This window comes from Ranitomeya variabilis, chromosome 3 (genome assembly GCF_051348905.1).
Source record: "Ranitomeya variabilis isolate aRanVar5 chromosome 3, aRanVar5.hap1, whole genome shotgun sequence".
NCBI lineage: Eukaryota > Metazoa > Chordata > Amphibia > Anura > Dendrobatidae > Ranitomeya > Ranitomeya variabilis.
In genome coordinates, this window is record NC_135234.1 from 205,917,004 (window position 1) to 205,944,358 (window position 27,355).

The 27,355-nt window shown below is 44.1% G+C and overlaps 1 long non-coding RNA gene across 1 annotated transcript; it reads right to left on the minus strand.

The window, feature by feature from the left end:
* Positions 1 to 9,485: 9,485 nt before the first annotated feature.
* Positions 9,486 to 11,211, minus strand: LOC143818071 (uncharacterized). Its single transcript, XR_013224295.1, has 3 exons — positions 10,923 to 11,211; positions 10,682 to 10,838; positions 9,486 to 10,464 (listed from the first exon to the last, which is right to left on the minus strand). It is a non-coding gene; the product is annotated as an uncharacterized LOC143818071 (long non-coding RNA).
* Between the last annotated feature and the right edge of the window lie 16,144 nt (positions 11,212 to 27,355).

The window sequence follows — 27,355 nt, forward strand, 5'->3', positions numbered from 1 at the left end:
GCAGGTCCTGTTCGCACAGCAACTCTGACCGGCCGGCCGCGTGCAGCGCTGAGAGGTGAGTATAACATGATTTTTTATTTTTATTCTTTTTTTTACCCCAAATATGGTTTTCAGGGCCTGGAGGAGAGTCTCCTCTCCTCCACCCCGGGTACCTCCCGCACATTAACCGCTTACTTCCCACAACGTGGGCACAGCCCCATGTGGGAAGTAAGTGGTTCAATGCATTCCTATGGGTGCAGAATCGCAGAGATTCTGCACAAAGAAGTGACATGCTGCGGGTTTTAAACCGCTGCGTGGTTTTTCCCGCAGCATGTGCACAGCGGTTTGCGGTTTCCATAGGGTTTACATGTAAATGGAAACGCTATGGAAACTGCTGCGGACCCGCAGCATCAAAATCGTCGCGGTTCCGCGGTAAAAACCGCAAAGTGTGAACATGGCCTTAGAGGTGTCTGGCTACATTTCACAATCTTGTATTGCAAATATAATTAAATCATTAAGTAAATTATTAATTATATGGGATTTCTTAATGTGGGAAATCAATGAGCAGAAACTACCTCTAAGTTCCATATACTAAAAGTGCTACCTTTGTGCATGAGATCAAACTCATTATAAGCTCCAATTATTTAATACTGATAATGGATTTACCAGGGTTGGAGCACAGGTTTTCTGTTCTAGACATGTATCTGTTCCTGAACTCTACACAACATATTCAGAGAAAGTGGCAAGAATTACACAAATAAAATACCTTTTGGCAATATAAATTCATTGCTTGACTTGCATATGTTAAAACTTGTAAAGTGGGAACAACTGTACTAATATTTCCTGAGGGAAGGTACATAAGTTAAAAAAAATTACAAAAAATCTAAAAATGTAATTTTAGACAACTCATGCTAAGGAATACTTCCAATAATAAAGTGTTTTATTTTACAAATATCTTCCTCTCTGGAGGGCAGATTACATTGTTACTGTTCTTAATTTACATATCAAAAGGATTTTGAATAATCTGCAAAACAATAGATCTGTGGTTCACATGCCCCAGTAGCCACATTGTCCGCCCCTTTACAGATGTTAAGAGGCCTTGTTGGTCTCCAGGCTACTTTGGGACAAAGACTGTTCACACCTCTTGGAGTCTATACATTTGTATATTGCTCATCTCTCAAAAGGAAGACTGAATACTTATCAGAATAACCACACAGGCATGGGTTCCTTCTAAAATCCTATTAAATTGTGCAAACCTCAAGCAGGATATAGATTAGGACTACAGAAATCCATGGGTGTGTTCCCGTAAATTTGTGCGGGCAAAGTCAGGATATGACATGAGAGGCGGAGGCGAACTATCAATTATGCCAGGCATTCTGGGGAGATGCCAAGAGCCTGGGCACGAGTAAGTGAATCAGTAGCGTCTCATAAGAGGAGTGTATTATTTTGACCCACTGAGAACAATAACCTTGTGAGCCACCTACAGATCAGCCTTCCCAGTACAACCTCTGCTTTCAAGCATGAAGCACCAAACAGTGCTACTGTGTGCGGCAGATAGAGTCCGCTGACGGCTACATTCCTCTCCTGTATAATACAAGTCCAGACAAAGGACGCATTCACAATGTAAGCCGGGCACACAATAGATTTAACTCTCTAATTGATTGCAAAAGTTAATTACTTTCTAATAATAGGACAGCATGAAAAACTGTAGTACTAATAAGTAGTGACTAAGATCCATTTATACACACCGGCCAATGGGCAACATGCTTGCCAGTTGCTTAACAACCTGTTTACACAAGCAGACCCCTCTTCTGATTTATTACATAGAACGATCAGGTTAAAAAATCGTTCAGTGCACCTAGGCTGCTATTGATCTCGTCAGTGTATGACCAGTTTACACAGGACAATGTGCTACCGAGAACGCTGAGGTTTGTGCAAACCAAAAGATTAATTCATCCAATGAACAAGCATTTTGCCCCTTGCTCCAGTATACTGGACTTGACAAAGGGGAAGTTCTCCTGATTTATTAAGAGGCACCAGCTGAAAAGGGACTGGAGTAAGATTTGTGGCTTATGGAAGGCCACAGCTCGTCATGAATTTGTTCCACCCATTGTGTCAGAGCAGGGCGAAAATGGTGCGAGTCTGCCAAAAGTGGCAACATTTTAGCACAGACCTGCGTGGTGACAAATTTTTCAACTTTTAAAATCTGTTTACACCATAATTCTGGCGTAACAGCTTTGATGCATTGGGGCCCTTGTGTTTCCTTCTTCTACTAAACGACCTAAACCCAATAATGGCATTTTCCCTGGTTGGTTCTACCATAATTTGCAAGCAGCACACCCGCTGTTTTGGGGTTGTATCTGACCCAGATCTTTCCTTGACTCCTTATTTACAATCGCTGACTCGCTCATGTCCCCTGCACCACAAAAACAACTCCAGAAAGCAAACGTGCGCTCTATGGTTCATCATTTTCAGGCCTATATGCCTGTTTGAAGTGGACATGTAGGATGCTAGCAGGTGCGTAGGATGCAGTGACACACAGGAGGCAGAACAAGGGTTAACAGGTTCTTTATTTACAAGAACAGTAATGGTACAAGCAGGGGGGTAAGGAATGTGATTGGAGGATAGGGGGAAAGTCAAATGCAATAGAATGTAACAGGTTAACTTATCAGTCTCTGTGCGCTGGAGGGAGGCAGCTGGAAGATCCCACGGCGGCACCTCAGGCGGAGCGAGATGTCTTCGAACCGGTCCCGCAGATGAGCAATGCACTTTCTCCTCGCGACGACGAATCCTCCAGGTTCTTTGGCACGCGATCTCCTGATCCATGCACACGGTGAGGCAGAGGTGATAGCCGGCGGCACAGAAGAGGAAGCAGAGTTCAGTGAGCAAGGCCGCAGTAGGAGCACACAGTCTAGTGGACACAGCCACAGGCACGGCACGGTCCTCAGCAGGCACCGCAAGGATGGGACTAAGCGGTGCCTCCGCAGTGGCGAGCGGAGCAAAGGTCTGTACTTTATCCTGGCCACTACCCGGTGAGGAAGTCTCTCTGGGCTGAGGGTAGGAAGCGTTGGCAGTCTGGCTAGCTGGGGATATAGGCACAGCTAGCGGGCGTGGGTCTGTGAAGAGGGAGTTAACCGTCTTACTACTCAAAAGCTCAGTCCCCACCAAGTGTCCTGTCTTCCCGCTCAAACTGCTACTTAAGTCTGATCCGCCCCATCAGTCAGGTGCCATGTACTGCCCCGGTCAGTAATCCCCTGACCTGATCCCCCTGCAACACTAGTGACAGCCTCGATGGTTCCAGCCCAGATATGCAGGAGAGATCATCAACTTGGTTCTCCTCCCTACAGACACTCAGAGGTAATAAACTGCGTCTGAGTGTCCACCTCCAGTTGATAGCAACAGATCAGTTTAAATCTGAGGAAACGCTAAAGTAAAAAGGACGTCTTCCATTTATCATTCGTTTTTAATTGCTTCCCTAAACTTTAATGTCTAAGTCTGATACACAAAACGAATAGGAATAGAACCTACTATGAGTCTTGTGGATTTAATACACAGATCCGGATCAGTGTATGGATCAATGAAATTCTATGGTCCATGTGCTCATTGTATAAAAAACGGACAACATATGGATGTGTACAATGAATATATGAACGTAGCCTTATTCTGCAGTACTTTAGGAACAGGAGTACACACCTCCCATAGAGAACGGCAGGCAAGTGTTGGAATCAATAAGATAACCAGTGAATATGCCAATCAGCGATTAATGGGACCTGCACACAGTGGATTTTCTGAAGTAAAACTCGCAGTAAAATCTGAATGTGTCACAATTTGTCACAGATTTTGTTGCAAATTTTACTGTTTATGTTGAACAGGACAATTTACACACAGATAATCTCATCTACCTAGCTGGTAGCGTAGAATTCTACCAATTTTATCAACGCAAATTTAAGCGGAAAATCTGTCACAAAAATGTGCAATGTGCGGATTTGAGTCGTAAGTTCCCAAATATACATTAAACTAATTTTGACAGCACTCCCCAATATCGACATGTTCAGCCGGAAAGCTAATGTGAAAGGAGTCATCAGCTAACTGACTGTCGGGGATAGGTCAATTAGGCATATCCGATTTCGGACTGCCAATGGCTTTGTTCTCCCAGAGATAAGCCGCTGCAAAAGATGTCTGTAGGCAGCTTTCATAGAGAACACAAGAGCGCCCCTGTGTATGGAAGAGACGGCCAAGGTGGCTGTCAGTTAAACAATAGGCAAAAGTATTGCTTGACCAACTGCCATCTAATGTGGATGGTGGCCTTAAAGGGAACCTATCACCCCGTTTTTTAAAGATTAGATAAAAATAGTGTGAAATAGGGGCAGAGCTGGGCTTTACATTAGTGCCTTTTTGTTGCCTTTATTCCCCCGTTAAGCTGCCGAAATACCTGTGTGAAGTGGCCGTTTTGTCCTGTCACTCAAGTTGGTCAGGTCGGATGGGCGTGGTTACAGCGCTTTTTTTCCCTCAGAAACCTGCTCATCATTACGTTGGTGGCGTAGTGGTGTGCGCATGTCCAAAGCGAAGATCCACTGCCCAGGAGATTCAAAACAGTGCGGGCTTCGCTATTCGCCGTTTACCGGTGGGCGCGGCCATCTTTCCTGTGGCCGCGCGTGCGCAGATGGAGCGCTCTGCTGCCCGGGCTTCAGGAAAATGGCCGCGGGATTCCGCGCGTGCGCAGATGGAGATCGCGGCGGCCATTTTCCTGAAGCACGGGCAGCAGAGCGCTCCATCTGCGCACGCGCGGCCACAGGAAAGATGGCCGCGCCCACCGGTAAACGGCGAATAGCGAAGCCCGCGCTGTTTTGAATCTCCTGGGCAGTGGATCTTCGCTTTGGACATGCGCACACCACTACGCCACCAACGTAATGATGAGCAGGTTTCTGAGGGAAAAAAAGCGCTGTAACCACGCCCATCCGACCTGACCAACTTGAGTGAGAGGACAAAACGGCCACTTCACACAGGTATTTCGGCAGCCTAACGGGGGAATAAAGGCAACAAAAAGACACTAATGTAAAGCACAGCTCTGCCCCTATTTCACACTATTTTTATCTAATCTTTAAAAAACGGGGTGATAGGTTCCCTTTAAGTATGCAAAGTCATGGATCATGCTAGATATCCAACTTTTAAGCCCCCCATATACTTTAGATATGTCTCCCAAAATATTATTCACCTGGGAGCAATTTTAGCCATCTCTCTCATACCCATTGCATTGCATTGCATTGCATCTACGAGAGTCACTGTCAGATTCCTCTGGGGGTGGCTTATCTAGAAGAGAACAAAAGAATCATCAGTCAGAAATGGACCTGCCAGATACTTATAATTTGGATAACACCACAGAGGAGAGTAGCTGTAAGGAAATCATATTTCCATGTATCTACTCCACCTAGTGCCATCAATAGAACATAGTTGACATTGATGACACTAATATTCTCTGTTAATGGAAAAAAGGTAGAAACAATGGTGATGGCTGGCAGCCAGTCATAGGGTAAGTTCACATTTGCGTATATATGTACGCAGCATATCATCTGCATGCGCAAATGCATGCAAAAATGTGTGCAAACGCATGCTTACGTAGCGTTTATCCGCATCAGCGTATGCACAATGCCAAAAAACGCTGTGTGTGCGCATGCGTTTGTGTTGTTTATGCGCATGCATTTAGACACCCAATGGGCGTGTTTCATGGGATATATATATATATATATATATATATATATATATATATATATATATACACACACACATATACACACACTGTGTGCAGATTAGGCAAGTTGTATTTTGATCACATGATACTTTTTATACATGTTGTCCTACTCCAAGCTGTTCAGGCTTTAGAGCCAACTACCAATTAAGTAAATCAGGTGATGTGCATCTCTGTAATGAGGAGGGGTGTTGTCTAATGACATCAAAAGGGTGTGCTTAATTATTAGGCAACTTCCTTTCCTTTGGCAAAATGGGTCAGAAGAGAGATTTGATGGGCTCTGAAAAGTCCAAAATTGTGAGATGTCTTGCAGAGGGATGCAGCAGTCTTGAAATTGCCAAACTTTTGAAGCGTGATCACCGAACAATCAAGCGTTTCATGGCAAATAGCCAACAGGGTCGCAAGAAGCGTGTTGGGCAAAAAAGGCGCAAAATAACTGCCCACAAATTGAGGAAAATCAAGCGTGAAGCTGCCAAGATGCCTTTTGCCACCAGTTTTGCCATATTTCAGAGCTGCAACGTTACAGGAGTAACAAAAAGCACAAGGTGTGCAATACTCAGGGACATGGCCAAGGTAAGGAAGTCTGAAAAACAACCAGCTTTGAACAGGAAACATAAGATAAAATATCTCTTGATGGGCCAGAGGCTGGATCAGTAAAGGGCAGACCGCTCCACTCCTGACTCAGATGCCAGCAAGGTGGAGGTGGGGTACTGGTATGGGCTGGTATCATCAAAGATGAACTTGTGGGACCTTTTTGGGTTCAGGATGGAGTGAAACTCAACTCCCAGACCTACTGCCAGTTTCTGGAAGACAACTTCTTCAAACAGTGGTACAGGAAGAAGTCGGTATCGTTCAAGAAAAACATGATTTTCTTGCAGGACAATGCTCCATCACATGCCTCCAACTACTCCACAGCGTGGCTGGCCAGTAAAGGTCTCAAAGAGAAAAAAATAATGATATGGCCCCCTTGTTCACCTGATCTGAACCCCATAGAGAACCTGTGGTCCCTCATAAAATGTGAGATCTACAGGGAGGGAAAACAGTACACCTCTCGGAACAGTGTCTGGGAGGCTGTGGTGGCTGCTGCACGCAATGTTGATCATAAACAGATCAAGCAATTAACAATCTATAGATGGAAGGCTGTTTAGTATCATCATAAAGAAAGGTGGCTATTTTGGTGACTAATTTTGGGGGGTTTTGTTTTTGCATGTCAGAAATGTTTATTTCTAAATTTTGTGCAGTTATGTTGGTTTACCTGGTGAAAACAAACAAGTGAGATGGGAATATATTTGGTTTTTATTAAGTTGCCTAATAATTCTGCACAGTAATAGTTACCTGCACAAACAGATATCCTCCTAAGGTAGCCAAATCTAAAAAAAAAAAAAAAAACCCCACTCCAACTTCCAAAAATATTAAGCTTTAATCTAAAACTAAAATTAAAACTAAAATACAATAATTCTGCACACAGTGTGTATAATTTATATATATATATACAGTACATACACACTGCACTGATGAAACCATAGTCTTTGGCTGCTTTATCAAGCTGCAAGATAGATCTCGACATGGGACAGCTTCTATGAAGATCTAGATTTACAATTGAAATTGTCTGCTGCCTTTGCTTTTGCTTGTCAAGAACAAAGAAGAAAAGACGGAGTAGACGTCGTCGCTATTGGCAACACCCCTTCCTTGAACTCTGAGAGAGCCGTGGAGCATACTACTCCTTGTACACCGAACACCGGCAAAACCTGGATAAGTTTTTAGACTATACGAGGATGACTGAAAAGAGCTTTGATCACTTATTGCAACATGTCCAAGGATCAATCGCCTGGCAGGACACACAGCTCCGTTGACCAATTCCTGCTGAGGAATGGCTGTTGGTCACCCTGAGGTACGTAATTTTGAAAAACAAACACCTGTCATTAGTATTATTGTAATAAAAGCCATGTACTGATTTTTTTCCCCTTCTTTTCTAAAATCCATTATTTTGTTGTTGTTTTTTTTTTTATTTTTTAAAAAAAGCCATGTACTGACTTTTTTTTCTCATTTTCTGTTCCGCAGATTTCTGGCTACTGGAGAGACATTATCATCTCTCCATTTTCAATTCAGGATTGGAGTCTCCACACTGTCTGGGATTATTGGAGACACCTGCTGTGCTTTAGGTGAAGTTCTGCGTCCAGAATTCCTCCCCCAACCCACAACTGAAATTTGGTTGAAAAATGCTGCCAAATTCCAGGAAATGTCTAATTTTCCTAACTGCTTGGGGGGATGTGTACGGCAAACACATTAGGATTATGAAACCTTCTGGTAGTGGAACTGAGTACTTCAATTATAAAAAATACTATTCAATCGTTCTAATGGCGACTGCCGATGCTAAGTTCAGATTTGTCACCGTAGACATTGGCTCATTTGGACGAGAAAATGACTCACAAACTTTCAAAAACTCAGACATGGGCCAACGATTGTATGGGAATGATTTTAATTTCCCACAGCCACAACCTCTTCCTAACACTGAAGGACCACCAATGCCATTTGTTGTGCTTGGGGATGAGGCCTTCAAAATGTGTGCCAACCTACTAAAACCGTATTCAAGTCGGGACTTAAATCACACAAAAAAATTTACAACTACCGACTGACAAGGGCACGAAGAACTCTGGAGTGTGCCTTTGGATTGCTGGTATGTAAATGGCGCATTTTGGGAACATCTATTAATCTAAAAATTAAATCTATTGGTGAGGTTGTGAAAGCATGTGTTCTTCTACACAACTACATCATGGCAAAAGATCAGCCCAACTTAGAAACTGAGGAACCTCTTACATTGCATGATTACCAAAGTCACCCTCTGAGGACTACTGTGGAAGTTGCCCAGATTAGAGATAATCAGTAATAGAAGAAATGGTGTGCACTCAGGTCTAAAATGTGAGGTGCAGGTGGAACGGACTGTGATTGTCCCAGAATTACAGAATTAAAATTCACCGCACGCTCTCTTTCGTTAGTTTGCAAAAAGTGTTCATCAATTTTTATTCCAAATCACAAATTCAAAAAAGAACCACAAGCATTGGAGGTCAAAATAATATAATCTGACTGAAACCCAACGTTTCGACCCTCTCGGGTCTTACTCATGGGGTTACTTAGTTTCAGATGTGATAGTAAGGTAGGAAGAGAGTAGGGTGTAGAGAGACCTCTGTTGTTAATATCCAGATGCTGTTACTGGTAGTAGAGAATGGCTGTAAAGCTGCGCTCCCGCGCCCTGCTTTCATGCTGCTGCTGTGCTCAGTCAGATTGTATTATTTTGACCTCCAATGCTTGTGGTTCTTTTCTGAATTTGTGATTTGGAATAAAAATTGATGAACACTTTTTGCTTTTGCAAACTAATGAAAGAGAGTGTGCGGTGAATTTTACTTTTGCAGATTACAGATAAGTTTGCTGCTTACTTTGTGTCTGATAATGGACGTGTGGAATTTAAAGACGAAATGGATTAAGCAGCTAACTAAAATGTACCTGTAATTTTAAAATGTATCTATAATTTTAAAATGTACATGTTATGTTAAAATGTACTTGTTATGCAAAAATTTACCTGTTCTATTCAAATGGACCTGTTAAATTAAAATGTTCCATTAAAACTTACAAGTTACCTCAAAAAAACAACAGACACATGCATGTGCTTGCGGCAGCAGCGCAAAAATCAAAGCAAAGATATTGTGGAAAAAAATACAAATTTTATTTACAATAATAACAAAAAAAGTGTGGTAAGGTTCGGGGTGGTGATTGGGTTTAGGATCGGGGTGTATCAGAGGGTGAAATCGGGTGGACCTTGGGGGTGTGCAGCTGTGAGGATTGGGTGGTAGTTGAAGTGGTTACAGGGGAGGGGGAAACAAATTGAAGGATTGAATCAGGGATGGGAGTCGACACATTGGAGAAGCAAGAAAGTGAAACATTTGTAGGTGAGGGTTGAGGTGGTGGGTCCAATTTTGAGAGGGATTTCTGTCTCCGGGTCTTCGTCCTGGTCCTAAGATGAGTTTTGGTCCTCTTTTTTGTTGGCCCAGTGGGAGTGGTTGCCTCTGTTGAAGTCATTGGCCATGGTGCTGGATTGGGCAGGGGTGCTGGAGTGGGCAGCGTGGTGGATCGGTGAACTGGAGGCGTGGTGGTGGAGGATAGTTCGGTGCTGTGGAAGTTGGAAAGATGATCGGCTGCTGGTAATATCCTCCGACCTGTGGATGGAAGCTTTGGGACTGCTGCTGAGACTGCTGCTGAAATTTGTAGCTGTAAGCAGCCTGGCAGGACTGCATGACGTCCAGCTGGAGTTGAGGCGTAAGGTTTTCCGACACGTTTCGTTCGAAGGCTGAAAAAAAAAATATTGCGCCAGTCTCTCAGGGTCGGCTTCCAGGTGGTCAAGGCGTTTGCTGACATCATGTAAAAGTGTGTTCACATGGGTGAACCCACTCTTCAGTCTACTACCAAGCACTCTAATCCCATCCTGGAAGACCGAGCTTAACTGCATAAACTCGGGCATGCCTATCCTCTCCCAGGCCCTCTGACGCTGACGAGAAGACCCAGCAGAGGAAGAGGGCTGGGAGAGGGGAAAACTAGATGGACTGGCTGCCTGTTCCCCAGCCTGTGAAGCCTGCCTGGTTGCTCCATTGCTGGTGGATGATTGGGACTGTATATGTTCGGTGGCTGGTCGATGAGGGGCCGCTTCAACAGAGGATGATCCAGGTTGTGTTGTGCTGCAACAGGTTCTGTGTGGAAAAGAAAAGAAACACATTAGTAAAAAAAAAATATATGCTGTGACGTGCTGCTCCAGGTTCTGTGTGGAAAAGAAAAGAAAACATTTTAAAATCAACATTAAAAAAAAAATAAATATATATATATATATATATATATATATATATATATATATATATATATATATATATATATATATATATATATATACACATATACATACACACTTACGTTCACTGAGCAAGCGCTGGCCTCAGGAAAGCAAGGTTCTTGTGATATTTGTATTTTCTTAACCTTGTTGCAGCACCACTTTTAGTTAGGTTCTCCTCTCTCATGTCCTTGATGAAGCAGTCCTTCATCGAACGCCACCGGATTTTGATTCTCTTCACTGTGAAGGGAAAAAAAAGGAAAAAATTGGGAAAAAGTACATTAAAATTTTCACTGCCGCATCAGACCACATTGCAATAGTTACCAAAATCATTTCTTGCACGTGGCTTGGCACAGTCCCAATCAGCAATCAGAGATGTTGCCACTTCTTCCCAGAGACGTCGAATCACCACATTGTCGGAGTGCTGACAGTCACGGGTGTCCCACAACGGTACTCACTCTTGGACAAGGTTGATGAGTTTCTCATTGTCAATATCTTGATTGGCTTCTTCCTGTTGTGGAACCTATAGATCAAATAGAACAAAAATAAATTGTAAGCAAAACTGAAAACAAATTCTATTACAACTCTGTTGAAAAGACTACTTACACCCCACCTTTCCTCCTGACACACATGGGCCCGACGACCCCAAGAAGCCTCATTTTCACTTGAATGCTCCAGCTCATCCCCACTGGAAGGTACCTGTAAAGAAAAATAGAATTAGACTTACCGGCAATTCGGTTTCTAGGAACCTTCCACGATGGCATACGTTGGTTGCCTCTTTGCCCTGATGGGGAACAGGAAATATGGAGAGGTTAAAAGGCCCTCCCACCTCCACTTGCCAGTGACTTATAACTGAAAACCATAGCACCGGTTTACCTTTGAATCCCAGATTTTTATCCAGGACTATAGGGAATTAGCGCCGTCGTGGAAGGTTCCTAGAAACCGAATTACCGGTAAGTCTAATTCTATTTTCTCTAGTCACCTTCCACGACGGCATACGGAGGAATACCAACTAATTTGGTGCTAGGGTGGGACAATGGCCTTTAGAACTTTGCAGCCAAAGATTATATCTTTATTGGACAATATGTCCAATCTATAATGCTTGGAGAAAGTATGTAGTGAAGACCATGTCCCCGCCCTGCAGATCTGGTCTGCGGATGCGCCTGCTCTTTCTGCCCAGGAGACTGATGTGGATCTGGTTGAGTGGGCCTTGATCCCCACTGGGGGTGATTTATTTTGAGCGAGATATGCTTCTGCTATAGCTTTTTTAATCCAGTTAGATATAGTGCTTTTTGCAACTTTTTTCCCTTATTTTGCCCAGAGAGATGGACAAACAGATTCTGATGTTTTCTGCAATAGCTGGTTTGCTCTAGGGAATATAGCACAATACGTCTGACATCGAGAGTATGGAATTTTTCTTCTTTTGAATTTGCTGGATTTTGACATAAGGAAGGTAGGACGATTTCCTGGGAAAGGTGAAATTCAGAGACTACCTTTGGGAGAAAGGAAAGGTCGAGACGAAGTACTATGGAGTCGTCTCTGATTGACAAATAGGGCTCTCTTATTGATAGGGCTTGCAGCTTTCCTACTCTTTTTGCCGTGGTTATAGCCACCAAAAAGACTGCTTTGTAAATAAGGTTTTGAGGCGAGCAAGAAGATAAAGGCTCAAATGGTGGACCTGTGAGCCCCTGTAGTACTAGGTTAAGGTCCCATAAGGGAACCACCAACTGAGTTCTAGGGTTCATTCTGAGGGCTGATGTCATGAACCTCTTGATCCAGCAATGAGGGCAGAGACCTGGACTTTTAAGGTGCTAGGCCTGAGGCCTATCTCTAAGCCCTTCTGTAGAAAATCTAGGATTTGTGACATATTTGGGCTAAGGGGATCTGGTAGATTATGGAGGCAGAAGGACGAAAATTTCTTCCAGACCTTATTTTAGATAGCGTTGGCTACTGGTTTTCTGGACCTTTGTAGTGTAGCAACTACTGGGTCCAATAGCCCTTTGGCTCTTAGCACCTGGGCCTCAGTAACCATGCTGCTAGATTCCATTTCTGAGGATCAAAGTAATGAATAGGCCCTTGCAAAAGAAGGTAGTTTTCTGCTGGAAACTGGACCGGGCCGTATACCTGAAGATCGATAATCAGGTTGAATCAACTTCTTTTTGGCTACAACGGGCCTACTAGGATAGTTGGGGTTCGTTCTTCTCAGATCTTCCGTAAAACCTTCGCCAAGATCGGAATTGGTGGGAACGCATAGGCCAGGTGAAAATCCCACTTCTGGGCTAGAGCATCTACTCCCCTGGAATTGTCCCTGGGGTTTAGGGAGAAGAAGGCTTCGACCTGCGTGTTTTGACGAGATGCAAAAAGATCGATTTCTGGTAAACCCCACCTGTCTACCAGTATCTTGAAACTTCGACTGTTCAGGCTCCATTCCCCCGGCTGTATGTCTTGGCGACTTAGATAGTCTGCCTGGGTGTTGGAAGAGCCTTTCAAATGGACTGCTGTCAGAGACAGTAGGTGTTTCTCTGCTCAGGAGAATATTCGAGCGGAGATGCTTTTTAGGTTGTTGAACCTTGTACTGCCGTGATGTATGATGGGAGCAACTGCAGTCATATTGTCCGAATATATTTGGATATGTTGTCCTGTGATCTGATGACTTGCTGCTAGAAGGGCTTCCTCTACAGCTTTTAACTCTCTGAAATTGGATGATTTCCTGTTCGTTGTCTGGTCCCAGAGTCCTTGGAACGGGATGTTGTTTATCATGGCTCCCCAGCCCCTCTTGCTGGCATCTGAGGAGATTGTAGTTAGCGGGACCTGAGTCCAGCTGACACCTTTGGGAAGACTTTTTGAGTTTATCCACCATGGCAGGGAGACTCTGACTCAACCCAACGTGTGTAGCCTTCTGTTTAAGGTGCTGGGATGGCCGTTCCAGTTCCCTAAAATATGAGCTTGAAGGACACTGGAGTGGGCCTGAGCCCAGGGTACTGATTAGATGCAGGCTGTCATGGAACCCAAAAGTGACATGCCTTCTCTGAGCGTAGGAGACCTCATGTCCCTGAATCTCTTGACCTTTGTTATTAAGGTTAGACGGTGGTCATCTGGAAGGAAAGACATTTGTTTTGCAGAGTTCAGGAGTACCCCTAGGAATTTTCTGGATTTGGAGGGCCGTAGCTGGGATTTTTTCAGATTCGGGATCCACCCCAGGGATGTTAGAATATCGAGAGTCTTTGATACGTGAGATTCTAGGATCGTCTTGGTGGAGCTATTATCAGCAAGTCAACCAGGTAAGGCACTATGCAGATGCCTTGGCTCTGGATAAAGGACACTACTTCCGCCATTATCTTGGAGAAGACTCTTGGAGCTGAGATGCCAAACGGAAGGATGTTGAACTGATAGTGTTCTATCTGTCGACCTTCCTGTACCGCAAACCTGAGATACTTCCTGTGTCTCAGTTGAATTGGAATTTGGAAGTATGCGTCTTTTAAGTCAATGGTTGACATAAAGCAGTGAGGGCCGATCAAAGGAATGGCTGATCTCATCGATTCCATCTTGAATCTGCGGTATCTCACATGTTGGTTCAGCCACTTCAAATTTATAATGATACAGGCTTCGCCTGAAGGTTTGGCTACCAAAAATAGTCGGGAGTAATGGCCCAGACCTCTTTCTGTTTCTGGAACGTGAGAGATCACATTTGATCTTGCCAGGTCTCTGAGGCCCACTAGCAACACTGTTTGGTCTCTTGGGGAGGGAAGGGAGGTGATCTTCAGACCCCGTGGAGGGGAGGAAATGAATTCTATCAACAAGCCCTCTTTGATGACATTGAGGACTAAGTGGCAATTGGTAACATTCTTACACTGAAGTGCGTATTTTGAGAGTCTTCCCCTACCGGGTCGAAGTCACCACTTTTCCTGTTGGGACTGCTGTTGTTGCGGGATAAGAATATTCTTTCCTCCACCTTTTGCATAGCTCCACCTCCCAGACTTGCCCTTTCTCCTCTGAGAGCTTTGAGGCTGTGAGGGACGAAAAAAACTTTTCTTGGGGGGTTTTTGTTCTGGGAGAGCTTTTTTCTTGTCTGTGGCCTTTTCTAAGATCTCGTCCAGGGAGGGCCCAAAGACATAGTCTCCTTTAAAGGGTATGGCACACAACGTGGCTTTGGAGGTGATGTCACCAGACCACATCTTGAGCCAGAGGGCTCTCCTAGCCGAGTTAGTTTGTACAAGTGACCTAGCGGCAATTCTGATGGTTTCCATGGAAGCATCGCTAAAAACCCAGTAGCCCTAAGAAGGCTAGGTAGTGAGTCCAGCAGTTCACCTCTGGAGGTACCCTGGGATATATGGGACTCTAGCTCCTCTAACCAGCGGGAGAGGGCTCTTGTTGTGAACTCTGTTTTCAGGCTCCCTCTTGTGGTCACTGGTGGTATGGTGTGACTTTTGCTTTGGGCTCCCCCTGGTGGCTTTGTTTGTTATCCTGCTGGTCTCTGGCTATCAGCTGGTTCGTTATCCTCTGGGAGGTTCCTATATAGCTCTGTTTTACTTCCACTTGTTGCCGGCTGTCGATGTAATCAGTGCTACCCAGATTCCTTCTGACTACCTTGCTCCCAGTCCATCCAGGACAAGCTAAGTTTTGTTTGCTCTTTTTTTTGATCAGCAGTGTTTATCATGTTTTCTTGTCCAGCTTGCTAAAATGTGATTCCCTCGCTTGCTGGATGCTCTAGTGGACTGAGTTTCTCCCCACACACCATTAGTTGGTGCGTGGGTTCTTGAAATCTCAGGATGGATATTTTGTAAGGGTTTTTTATTGATCGCATAGACCCCTGCTCTATTTTCTGCTTTCTAGTACTAGTGGGCCTCTTGTGCTGAATCTGATTTCATCCCTATGTATGTGCCTTCTTCTTACTTCACCGTTAATATTTGTTGGGGGCTTCTATATCTTTGGGGATTATTTCTCTGGAGGCAAGCGAGGTCTTTCTTTCTCTTTAGGGGTAGCTAGTTCCTCAGGCTGGCTCGAGACGTCTAGGAATTTTTTAGGCACATTCACTGGCTACCTCTAGTTGTGTTGGATAGGTTCAGATTTGCGATCAGTCCAGTTACCATCTCCCTAGAGCTTGTCCTTAGTCTATTCACTTGCTGGTCTATTCGTGATCCTCAGCCACTAAGGATCATAACAGGCTCTAGCTACACAGGTGGAAGCAATATTAGCCTTTAAGGCCACCGTAGAGGTCTCCCAGGATTTTTTCATGAGACTTTCTATTTTCCTGGCCATTGGATCCTTCAGTTGTGAAGAATCTTCAAAGGGAGTGCAGTTCTTTTTGCCACTCTTGCCACCTGTACGTTGATTTTGGGAATGTCCCATTTGACAGAATCACTTTCTATGGGAAATCTGTGTTTCATCTCTTAGGGGGTGCTGAGGCATTTTTCCGGCAGATCCCACTCTTCAGAAATCATGTCGAGTATATTAAAATGTACTGGGAATCTTACACGTTTTCCCTTTTTTATCCCACCAAACATCTGGTCCTGGATGGACTGAGGTTCTGACTCTTCTTCCAGCCCCATAGTGCTGTGAACCACCGATACCAGGTCCTCAATCCAATCTGAAGAAAAAATATATTTTCTGGCTTCAGAGTCCTTGGGTGATATGGGTTCTTCCCATTTACTAGAGGACGAGTGTTATGATCCGGTGACTTTGGAGCCGCATGAACTTTCTCTGGAGTAGGTGGAAACTGTACTGACCGCAAAACCTGAACTAACACCGCAACTAGAAGTAGCCGTGGGGTGTGCCTAACAAACCTTAGACACCTCGACACAGCCGGAGGACTAAATACCCCTATAGATGGAAATAGGAATACTACCTTGCCTCAGAGCAGAACCCCAAAGGATAGGCAGCCCCCCACGAATATTGACTGTGAGTAGGAGAGGAAAGACACACGCAGGCAGAAAACAGGATTCAGCAAAAGAGGACACTCTAGCTAAATAGGGAAAGATAGGACAGAATACTAAGCGGTCAGTATTAAAACCCTTCCAAAAATATCCACAGCAGATAATGCAAAAAGTTCCACAATCTAACTAAAGACATGGAATGTATATCTTCCACTCCAGAGAATCCAACAAGACTGAGAAAATACTGACACAATCTAAGCTGGACAAAAAAAAACACTGAATAGCACAGAATTATTAAGCACACAGCATGTGTGCCACAGAAACCAAAACAAGACACTTATCTTTGCTGATTTGGCACAAGGCAGAAGGAACCAAACCAGGACCAAAACCTCCCAACAACCATGGACAACTGGCAAGCACTAAAGAATCCTGCACGCCTAAATACCCCAGTCAGAACCGCAATCAGCAGATACACCTGACCAGGACTGCAACTCAGGGACAACTGCATTACCACCTACAACCACCGGAGGGAGCCCAAAAGCAGAATTCACAACAGACGAGGCATAGGAGAGGTCTAATTCAGACTCAGAGTCTTTAACCTGAATTTTTCTTTTCTTCCCTGAAGAAGGTGGTGGTGGCGGGGTAAAAGCCGCCATGGAAGACTGCACCTCCTGCTTGACTAGCGAGCGAATCTCTCTCGTCTCCCTGGAACGAGAGGGAGAGTAGTGTCAGACAAGGAGAACCTCCTAGATCATCTATCTGAGGACCCCATCCCTGCATACACTTACTGTGGCAGGGGCAGCGCTGGTCTCTGCAGGCACAGGGCATGGATTGCCTTCCATACTGAAGGATAGTCTTACCTTTGGCGACTTCAGGCAGGTTTTATGTGGTTGGTAGCAAGCCCCTGCCCCCAGTGAAGATAGATTTCCCTCTTCCCCCTCCTGGATCCATGTGCAGGAGGAACGGCGCCCATGAGCACCAAGCGCCGCCGACGGAAGTTCCGGTACACTCCACTGGAACGCAGAGTACCAGTGTGACGCGCGCCAACCACTTCCAGGATGCCGGCTAAGCGTGTGAAGGGGGAGAAGACCGGAGAGCTCTGGGAGGACTCCGGTCGGGATCACTGGCCTGCTTTACCCTCGAGGGGGTGCAGGAAGGCCAGGAAGGGGTCCTGAGGTTAACCACAAAGTGGAACGACGGGAGCAGCCAGGAGGAGGCGGGACGCGACCACATGCTGCCCGGCAATACAGGCAAAGCCTGTCATAAGGTACTGTAGCCGCCGGCCACCACAGCACACGGAACCTCTCCCTGCTCCATGGGGACTAGGAAAGACACTGGTAAGTGGGAGTTGGGAGGGCCTTTTAACCTCTCCATATTTCCTGTTCCCCATCAGGGCAAAAAGGCAACCTCCGTATGCCGTCGTGGAAGGTGACTAGAGAAATAAATGATTTACCACATGTATAGTATTGCAGTCAATACATACAATCAGTAATCAAATGTGATTACATAGTCAGCGTCATGTCCGCCTTCGGAAGCTTCAGTGGAGGACATCTTGTAATAGCTGGTAGCAGTCAAGTGAAACACTAGAGAAAAGAACAGAGAAGAAAAAGTAAAGTTGTTAAGAGCCAAACAATATGTTGGCAAAAAAAAAAATGGACACCAATACTTACATTACAGGCAGTAGTCGAATAGCACAGCAGTCAGCACAGGCCAGGGACAGGCGGCAGCACCAGGAGAGAACCGCTGCACCAGGAGAGAACCACTGCACCAGGAGAGAACCACTGCACCAGCAGAGTCGACCAGTCTACAAGGAACAGAAAAAGCAGTGAGAGAGACACAGACATTTTCTAATGTTCTATACTTACATAGACTGTGTTGTCCTCACCAGGACAGCCAGCAGGACCAGGAGACAACTGCTAAACCAGGAGACAACTGCTACACCAGGAGACAACCGCTACACCAGGAGACAACCGCTACACCAGGAGACAACTGCTGCACCAGGAGACAACCGTTGTACCAGGAGACAACCGCTGCACCAGAGTCGACCAGTCTAAAAAGACAAAAAAAATTGTACAAAGTCCAAACTGCAGTGAGAGAGACATTTCAAAGGTTCTATACTTACATAGCCAGTGTTCTGCTCTCATCCAGAGTCCATATAGTAATGGCCTTGCAGTGACCACACCCTCTTTTTATACACATTTGTTTTGGGAGTGGCTGAAACCATTTCCTGGACCTTCTCATTATGAAGTGCGCATGCGTATCGAACGCAGGCGAACGCATGTCCTTGTGTACACTTGCATTCCCATAGACAGTAATGTGTTGTTTTGACGCACTCCATCGACAGTCATCCGCTGCCAGAGGACTACAGCAGCTTTCTGATGGAGAGCACAGCGTTTAGTGCTGAGCATTCCTGTGTATGGAGAGAGGGGTGGGCGTTTATCCTTTATGGATTATGCAATCCTTACACAGTAAAGTGGCAGACTCATGCGAAGTATGTAACGGTCCATTTACACAGACCGGCCAGTGGCATGATGCGACCGCCAACCAGTAAGCCTTTACCGATCAGCAGCCCTTTAATAGCCTGTCTACACAGGAAGAATAAAGTAAACAATGCGTACTGAATGATCTGTAATAGATCGCTCATTGCTTATACACTGCCATGGTTCTCGGCAGCATGAATTCTATTTACACAGGACAATGTGCTGAAGAGAATGATAATTTGTTGCTCTGCACAAAAGATTATTTCACCCAATAAACAAGCATTTTGCTTCTTCGAGTGGTCAGCAGCCATTTTCATGGCAAGGTAATTATAAAACGTTCATCATCATCTTTCACAGCAAATGCAGCGTAACATTTTTTTTATTTTACAGCACTGAAATGAAAAAAAAATCTTAACCATGATAAGTTAATGTTTATATGATAAGTGAATAATTCATTTTGCATAGCTCGCTTATCTGTGTCATTCATGATAAAGGTTACACTACTTGTATATTGTTGCCTGTAATTATTTTCCTTTATACCTTGATTAGTGTAAATGATATATTGTGAAATAATTATCCTAAAGATTCACTATGTCTGTGTACTAAACTTGTCAATAGGAGTAAAAATGTTTAGAGACTGCGACCACCACACCAAGTATTGATGGTACGTTATGTTGGTTATGTTTAACTGTTGAAAAAAAATTAGAATAGACATATGCATTATAGGTGTGCGCAATATGTGCTGATTCCTGGCAAGCGGCCAATGGACGACACATCAATAGCGCCTCAATAGCGCCTCTGATGTCCCGATGCAAGTAGCAGCTACTGATTACCCCCGGTAACTCTATCTCTGAGTTACACATGAGTACATGTAGTCCTACTGTGGGTGGTTTCACATTTGTGTCTCTGCGTGCAGCGTATCATCCGCATCTATCTTTAACATGGCGTATGCAGGGACATGCGTTTGTATGTGTTCAGATACGTCTGCGTACGCATGCGTTGTTTCTCGGAGTGCGTCATGTTCCGGAGAACGCAACATGCTGCATTTTTTGAGGTGTCAATTATGCGCAGTCATCCGCATGCAGCTCATCTCACAGGGAACAAAAGGATAGGCTGTCAGAAATCAGAAATGCTAGATCCCTTGAAGTTGCATTTCAATTAAATAAGCTCTGATGCAAGCGTGCATCGGCTCCTATGGGCCCTCCGCAATGAGATTGTGAGGGACCAATGGGTTACTATGACAGCCAGTGGTGTATTCAAGACCCCCATCACCGCAATCTCAGTCAGCTAAAGGCCCCGTCACACATAGCGACGCTGCAGCGATACAGACAACGATGCCGATCGCTGCAGCATCGCTGTTTAGTCGCTGTGTGGTCGCTGGAGAGCTGTCACACAGACCGCTCTCCAGTGACCAACGATGCCAAGGTCCCCCGAGTAACCAGGGTAAACATCGGGTTGCTAAGCGCAGGGCCGCGCTTAGTAATCCGATGTTTACTCTGGTTACCAGTGTAAAATGTAAAATAACAAACAGTACATACTCACCTTCGCGTCCCCCGGCGTCCGCTTCCTGCACTGACTGAGCGCCGGCCCTAACAGCAGAGCGGTGACGTCACCGCTGTGCTGTACTTTCACTTTACGGCCGGCAGTCAGTCAGTGCGGGAAGCGGACGGCAAGGGACCTGACGGACACCGGAATGTGAGTATGTACTGTTTGTTTTTTTTTACATTTACGATGGTAACCAGGGTAAACATCGGGTTACTAAGCGCGGCCCTGCGCTTAGTAACCCGATGTTTACCCTGGTTACCAGTGAAGACATCGCTGAATCCGTGTCACACACACCGATTCAGCGATGTCAGCGGGACCTCAACGACCAAAAAAAGGTCCAGGCCATTCCGACACGACCAGCGATCTCACAGCAGGGGCCGGGTCGCTGGTACGTGTCAAACATAGCGAGATCGCTATGGAGGTCGCTGTTGCGTCACAAAACTTGTGACTCAGCAGCGATCTCGCTATGTGAGACGGGGCCCTTACAGCTGAGCATCACAAGAGAAGTTCATTAGGAGACCTAGATTTTCACTATATTCTGTAATACTGTGGTACTGCAGTAAATAGTATAAGAAATCGATTGATTGCAGGTTAAACTCCCCTAGGGGAACTAAAAAATGATGTAAGAAATAAAAGGAAAACCTTTAAAAAAAATATAAAATAATAAAATCTATATATATAATTCAAATTACCCTCTTTTCTCTATGCTAAAAATAAGGGAACAAAATGTTTAAAAATTAACATACTGTGGCGTTCATAAAAGTTCAATCTATTAAAATATGGAGTTAATTAACTCAATCGGTAAATGCCGTAAAGAGAAAAAAATCAAAACTCCATAAATGCGATTTTTTTTTTGTCTCTTCTCCTCCTTAATGAAATTTAATAAATCATAGCATCACACACAAAAAAAAGGATATAAATAAAAACATCAGCCCCCTGAGCAAAAAAAAAAAAAAACAAGCCCTCAATCAGCTCCATCAACAACAACAAAATATTGTGGGTTGCGGAAAATGAGGACACAAAGCAAAAAATGTATTTTTAAATATTCAAACATTTTTTCATAATTTCAAAAATAAAAATCGAGGCATGTTTGGCATCACCGTAATCGGAATGACGTGGACAATCATGTTTCCAGGTTACTCTAAGCGCACATTGAAAGCCGCAAAAACAAAACCCCAAAAAACAGTGACAGAATTGCAATTTTTTTTCACCATTTCATGAAACTAGGAATTTTTTTTTACCCCTGTATCAGTAATGTTATATGGTATAATGAATGATATCATTCCAAACGAAAACTTGACCAGCAAAAAAACGAGCCCTCATATGTCTATTACGATGAAAAAAATGAAAAAGTTACGGCTCTTAAAAGCAAGGAAAAAATAAAAGGGCGGAAACAAAAAAAATGTCTTCTCCTTACAGGGTTAACGTTGTAAAAGACAGGAGAAGCTTTGTAATTTATTTTTCCAAGTGAAAGTCACTGATGAAAAACTAATGGTAAAAACTGATTCACCGAGAAAACTCTGATGAAACTCAGATCCAAAACATTGAGGATACTTGGACCATTTTTTTTTTGTGTACGTCAAAAAAACACGTTTGATTATAACCTTAGGGCAGATGCAAGTCATCCATGGATCTCGGACCGCAATGCATGGTCTGTCCACGGCTCTCCCGACCAGAGCGTAACAGCCTCATAGAAATATATGAAGCGGTCATGCTCGGGTTGGGAGTCAGGAGGCCAGTCCGTGCAATGCAATCCAAGATTGGACTAAAATCCACGGATGTCTGCACGAGCCCTTAAACGGTCAGCCAATTCTGCCAATATCTGCGTGTTCGGCCAGTAAGTCTAATACATATGGGTGCCTTTAGAGTTGTGACCGGATGACATCAGTTTGGTGGGATAAAGTCATGTCACACTTGGTCAATTTCTGTAAAAAATATTATTGAAGTCCTTAAAAACCCCTTTTCTTAGACATTTTTTATATTATATCCCTGTTTGCTAACGAGATATTATTTGGTGACACCAAAAGACAACATTGTTTAGGTAGAGAAGGGCACATTTCAATGAGAAAGCCTTGTTTCCAGTCACTGGAGGACATTAGAATGCGCATACAGTTAAAGGCCACTGGAGAAATCAAAGTGTCATTTCCCATTCCATTAAACCTTTATTACAGGAAAACAACATAGCAAGGTATTCTGACAGTAAATAGATGAGAATGGCAATGCCATGTTAGATCCCAATCTGAGTCAGCCTTCTCTCCAAGTGACTCTCCGTTGTGGCTCTTAAGTGACTCTCCGTTGTGGCTCTTAGGGAATCCCCTTTATAGATATGGCCTCGAAGTACAGATTAAAACATCTTCATCGCTCTACGGAAAACACGCCTAAATAATGTTCATGCTGACATCTTCTCAGACACTTACTCATAGTACATCATCAAGTTGGGATGTTTGATTTGATTCATGCAAAACACCTAAGAAGCTGCTAAGAAAGTCATGACCATCACATCATAGTATATGTATAGAGTTGAAGCCTCATAAATAATTTATGTATGGCCTGAAGCACAATGAGCGTTATATACTTATGCTTTCTATATTATATTCTGAGTAAGCAAAAATCTCATTTACACCAAAACGAGGTGGTGCCGGCTTCGATATTTTCCGTTTAAGAACAAGAAAATAAGAGAAATTTTGCAATTCATTTCTCGTCATCACATGCCTCATAAAGTATATACACTACATATATGGAGGCGTTACGTCTAGTATGACAGTATCATTCACTTGCATAATGTAATCCTAACCGATGTACTGCTTAACATTGGGCACTTCACTGATCTGCGGGATTATTCAGATTCCTATTGACACATAGAAGAAAAAGTGGGGCATCCTCTAAGCTTACAATATACAGATGAATTCAAGCGACTCCAAATGAGAGGGGTACATGAAGCACCAGAAATGAGAGGGGCACATGAAGCACCAGAAATGAGAGGGGTACATGAAGCACCAGAAATGAGAGGGGTACATGAAGCACCAGAAATGAGAGGGGTACATGAAGCACCAGAAATGAGAGGGGTACATGAAGCACCAGAAATGAGAGGGGTACATGAAGCACCAGAAATGAGATTAGCAATTCAGAGTAACATTTCGCAAGCAAAATCTTTAGGAAGGGTTTCCTGATTTTGTCCAGACAGGCTCTGATCCCATTTTTAGTACCCAGCACAGTTCTCCTCTCTAGAGTGTCCTCCAAGCATGCCCCGCCATTGCAGATGCCTTATTTGTAAGGCAATGTGAGAGGACTACAAATGGGCTCAACAGGAAATAACATAGGAACTAAACGGAACAATCTGTGTTTCTATGGGGCAATTTCTTGATAATTCTATGAATTTGTTGTCAGAGGCACATGGACACCATCATTGCCAGACCAATTAGGTAATATACTGTATTTACGCAAAGCGATGAGACTTTTTTAATCAAAACACTAGTTATCATACCTTAAGATCTATGATTTCAACAATATTACGTCTGAATCTTACATATGGCATATACAGTCATGGCCTAAAGTGCTGGCGCCCTTGAAATTGTTCCAGAAAATGAAGTACGGTATTTCACCCAGAAAATGATTACAATTGCTTCCTTTGTGTGTATTGGAAAAAAAACTGAGAAAAAAAAGGCAATTTGGACATAATTTCCCACAAACCCCAAAAACTGGATGGACAAACGTGTTGGTACCCTCAACTTAATATTTGGTTGCACATTCTTTGGAGTAAATACTGTAACTACAATCAATAGCTTCCTATTACCATCAACAAGCTTCTTACATCTCTCAACTGGAATTTTGGACCACTCTTGCATTGCAACCTTTCATCAATATTTCTCTGTCGGCCACATCCAGGGAGATTAGCTACAGAGCCATGGGTTGTAAACTTCTTGATTATGTTGAGCACTGTGAACAAAGCAGCATCAAGATCTCTGGAGATGGACTTGTAACCAAATTTTTAACAATTTTGGTTTTCAAGTCCTCAGACGCTTCTCTTCTCCTCTTTCAGTTCTCCATGCTTAGTGTGGCACACACAGACACACAATGCAAAGACTGAATCAACGTTTCCCCTTTTTATCTGGTTTCCAGTGTAATTTTCATATTGCCCACACTTGTTACTTGCCATGGGTGCGTTTGAATGAGCATCACATTGTTTACCCACAGTTCTGTCCGGCCCATTTTGGGGGTTTTGTGTGAAATTATGCCCAATTTGCCTTTTTCCCCTTTTTTTGTGTTGTTCCGATACACACAAAGGAAATAAACATGTGTAAAACAAATTTTCTGGAACAGTTTCAAAGGTGCCAACACTTTCGGCCATGACTGGCATAAATAGATTTGAAAAGTTGCAAACTTTTTGAACAATACAGAGTTGTGTAAAAATGTTGCATCTTTTGGCGCATCTGGGGCAAAATGAGGCACAGTGGGGAGTGATACCACAACTCGTTTAAGGCTACGTTCACATTAGCGTTGTGCGACGCAGCGTCGGGCGCCGCTGCGTCGCCGCATGCGTCATGCACCCCTATATTTAACATGGGGGCGCATGGACATGCGTTGCATTTGCGTTTTGTGACGCATGCGTCGCTGCGGCGCACGCGTCAGGGCGCACAGGACGCAGCAAGTTACATTTTTTGTGCATCCAAAATCAAGCAAAAAAAGGACGCATGCGTCACAAAACGCTGCGTTGTGCATGCGTTCACATTTGCGTTGTGCGTTGCGTCGCCGACGCTGCGGCGCACAACGCAAATGTGAACGTAGCCTAAGTCATGAGTATCTCCAGCATTACTGTTACTTGCGCCAGAAATGAATATTACTTATGCTCATTCATGAATCATGAGTGTCTGACTCCTACATGTTCGCTTATCAAGATAAGTGAAAAAAATCTTGATGAATCCAGAGAACTCTATTCACTCAAGAGAAAGCAAAAAGAGTCCTGTAGGCCTTTGTCAGGGAGTATGCATCACTATACTTTAACTGTATAGGAAAACAAAGCAGACTGCGCTTTCCTATACAGAGGGCAACACACAAAAAATTAGCATGCAGTATACTATTTATCTTACAATGGGGCCCTAAGGGCAACATATGCCTTTCTATGCCATTATAGTAATATACTGTACGTTGGAGCTTTCCTTCAGAGACATACTTTGGGAAATTTTCCCAACCTATACACCTCAAGCCTCTCCTGCACGGAGCCTACACTGGCCATGTATATTTCCACATTAATCACAAGCGACCACTGCAAAGAATCCAAATACGCATTGTAGCAGTGGGTAAAAGCAGCTCAAGAACCTGAACAATGATCTGGCAGGTCTGGTGGCCCTCAGAAGTGGCTGCTGTGTTACAATGTCTAACAAGTCATCACTGTTAGGCCAGGTTTGCATCACGCCTATATCAAAGTTCATGATTTAGTCAGGGGCGTTTGTCTGAAGCCCAAAATAGCCAGATTCAGACATGCCCCTGGTAGAGCCACTGAATTCAATTAAGCAAAATGAGGCTAAAATATGAAACGTTGAATTTCATTTGATCTTTATTTGGCGGTGCCCATCATTTAGCCAGATGCTACTGTGCACAGTTAAAAATACATCACCACCAGAAAGAGGGTCAAACATGGCCTACTGCACTACTGTATATGGCTAAAAAGATGGGCATTGTAAAACAGAGGGTCGATCTAAACATAGTCTTCTAACACTACTGTGTATGGCTAAAAAGATGGACACTGCCAGACAGAGGGTGAAACATAGCCTACTGCATTACTGAATTTGGCAAAAAAGACAGATACTGCTAGAGGGTCATATACTGACTACTACACTACCGAGTCCGGCTTCAAAGATGACCAGCACCGACCGGCTAAAGCCACAAACAGTCTACTACTCCACTGAGTCCAGCTACAAATATGGGCACCACCGGATAAAGCCACAAACACAGTCTACTATACTACTGAGTTCAGCTACAAAGATGGGCACCACCGGATAAAGCAACAAACACAGTCTACTAGACTACCGGATAAAGGGACAAACACAGTCTACTAGACTACCGGATAAAGGGACAAACACAGTCTACTAGACTACCGAGTCCAGCTACAAAGATGGGCACCGCTGGATAAAGCAACAAACACAGTCTACTAGACTACCGAGTACAGCTACAAAGATGGGCACCACCGGATAAAGCAACAAACACAGTCTACTAGACTACCGAGTCCAGCTACAAAGATGGGCACTGCTGGATAAAGGGACAAACACAGTCTACTAGACTACCGAGTACAGCTACAAAGATGGGCACCACCGGATAAAGCAACAAACACAGTCTACTAGACTACCGAGTCCAGCTACAAAGATGGGCACTGCTGGATAAAGGGACAAACACAGTCTACTAGACTACCTAGTACAGCTACAAAGATGGGCACCACCGGATAAAGCAACAAACACAGTCTACTAGACTACCGAGTCCAGCTACAATGATGGGCACCACCGGATAAAGCCACAAACACAGTCTACTAGACTAACGAGTCCAGCTACAAAGATGGGCACTACCGGATAAAGGGACAAACACAGTCTACCAGACTACCGGATAAAGGGACAAACACAGTCTACTAGACTACCGAGTCCAGCTACAAAGATGGGCACCACCGGATAAAGCAACAAACACAGTCTACTAGACTACCGAGTCCAGCTACAAAGATGGGCACCACCGGATAAAGCCACAAACACAGTCTACTAGACTACCGAGTACAGCTACAAAGATGGGCACCACCGGATAAAGCAACAAACACAGTCTACTAGACTACCGAGTCCAGCTACAAAGATGGGCACCACCGGATAAAGCAACAAACTCA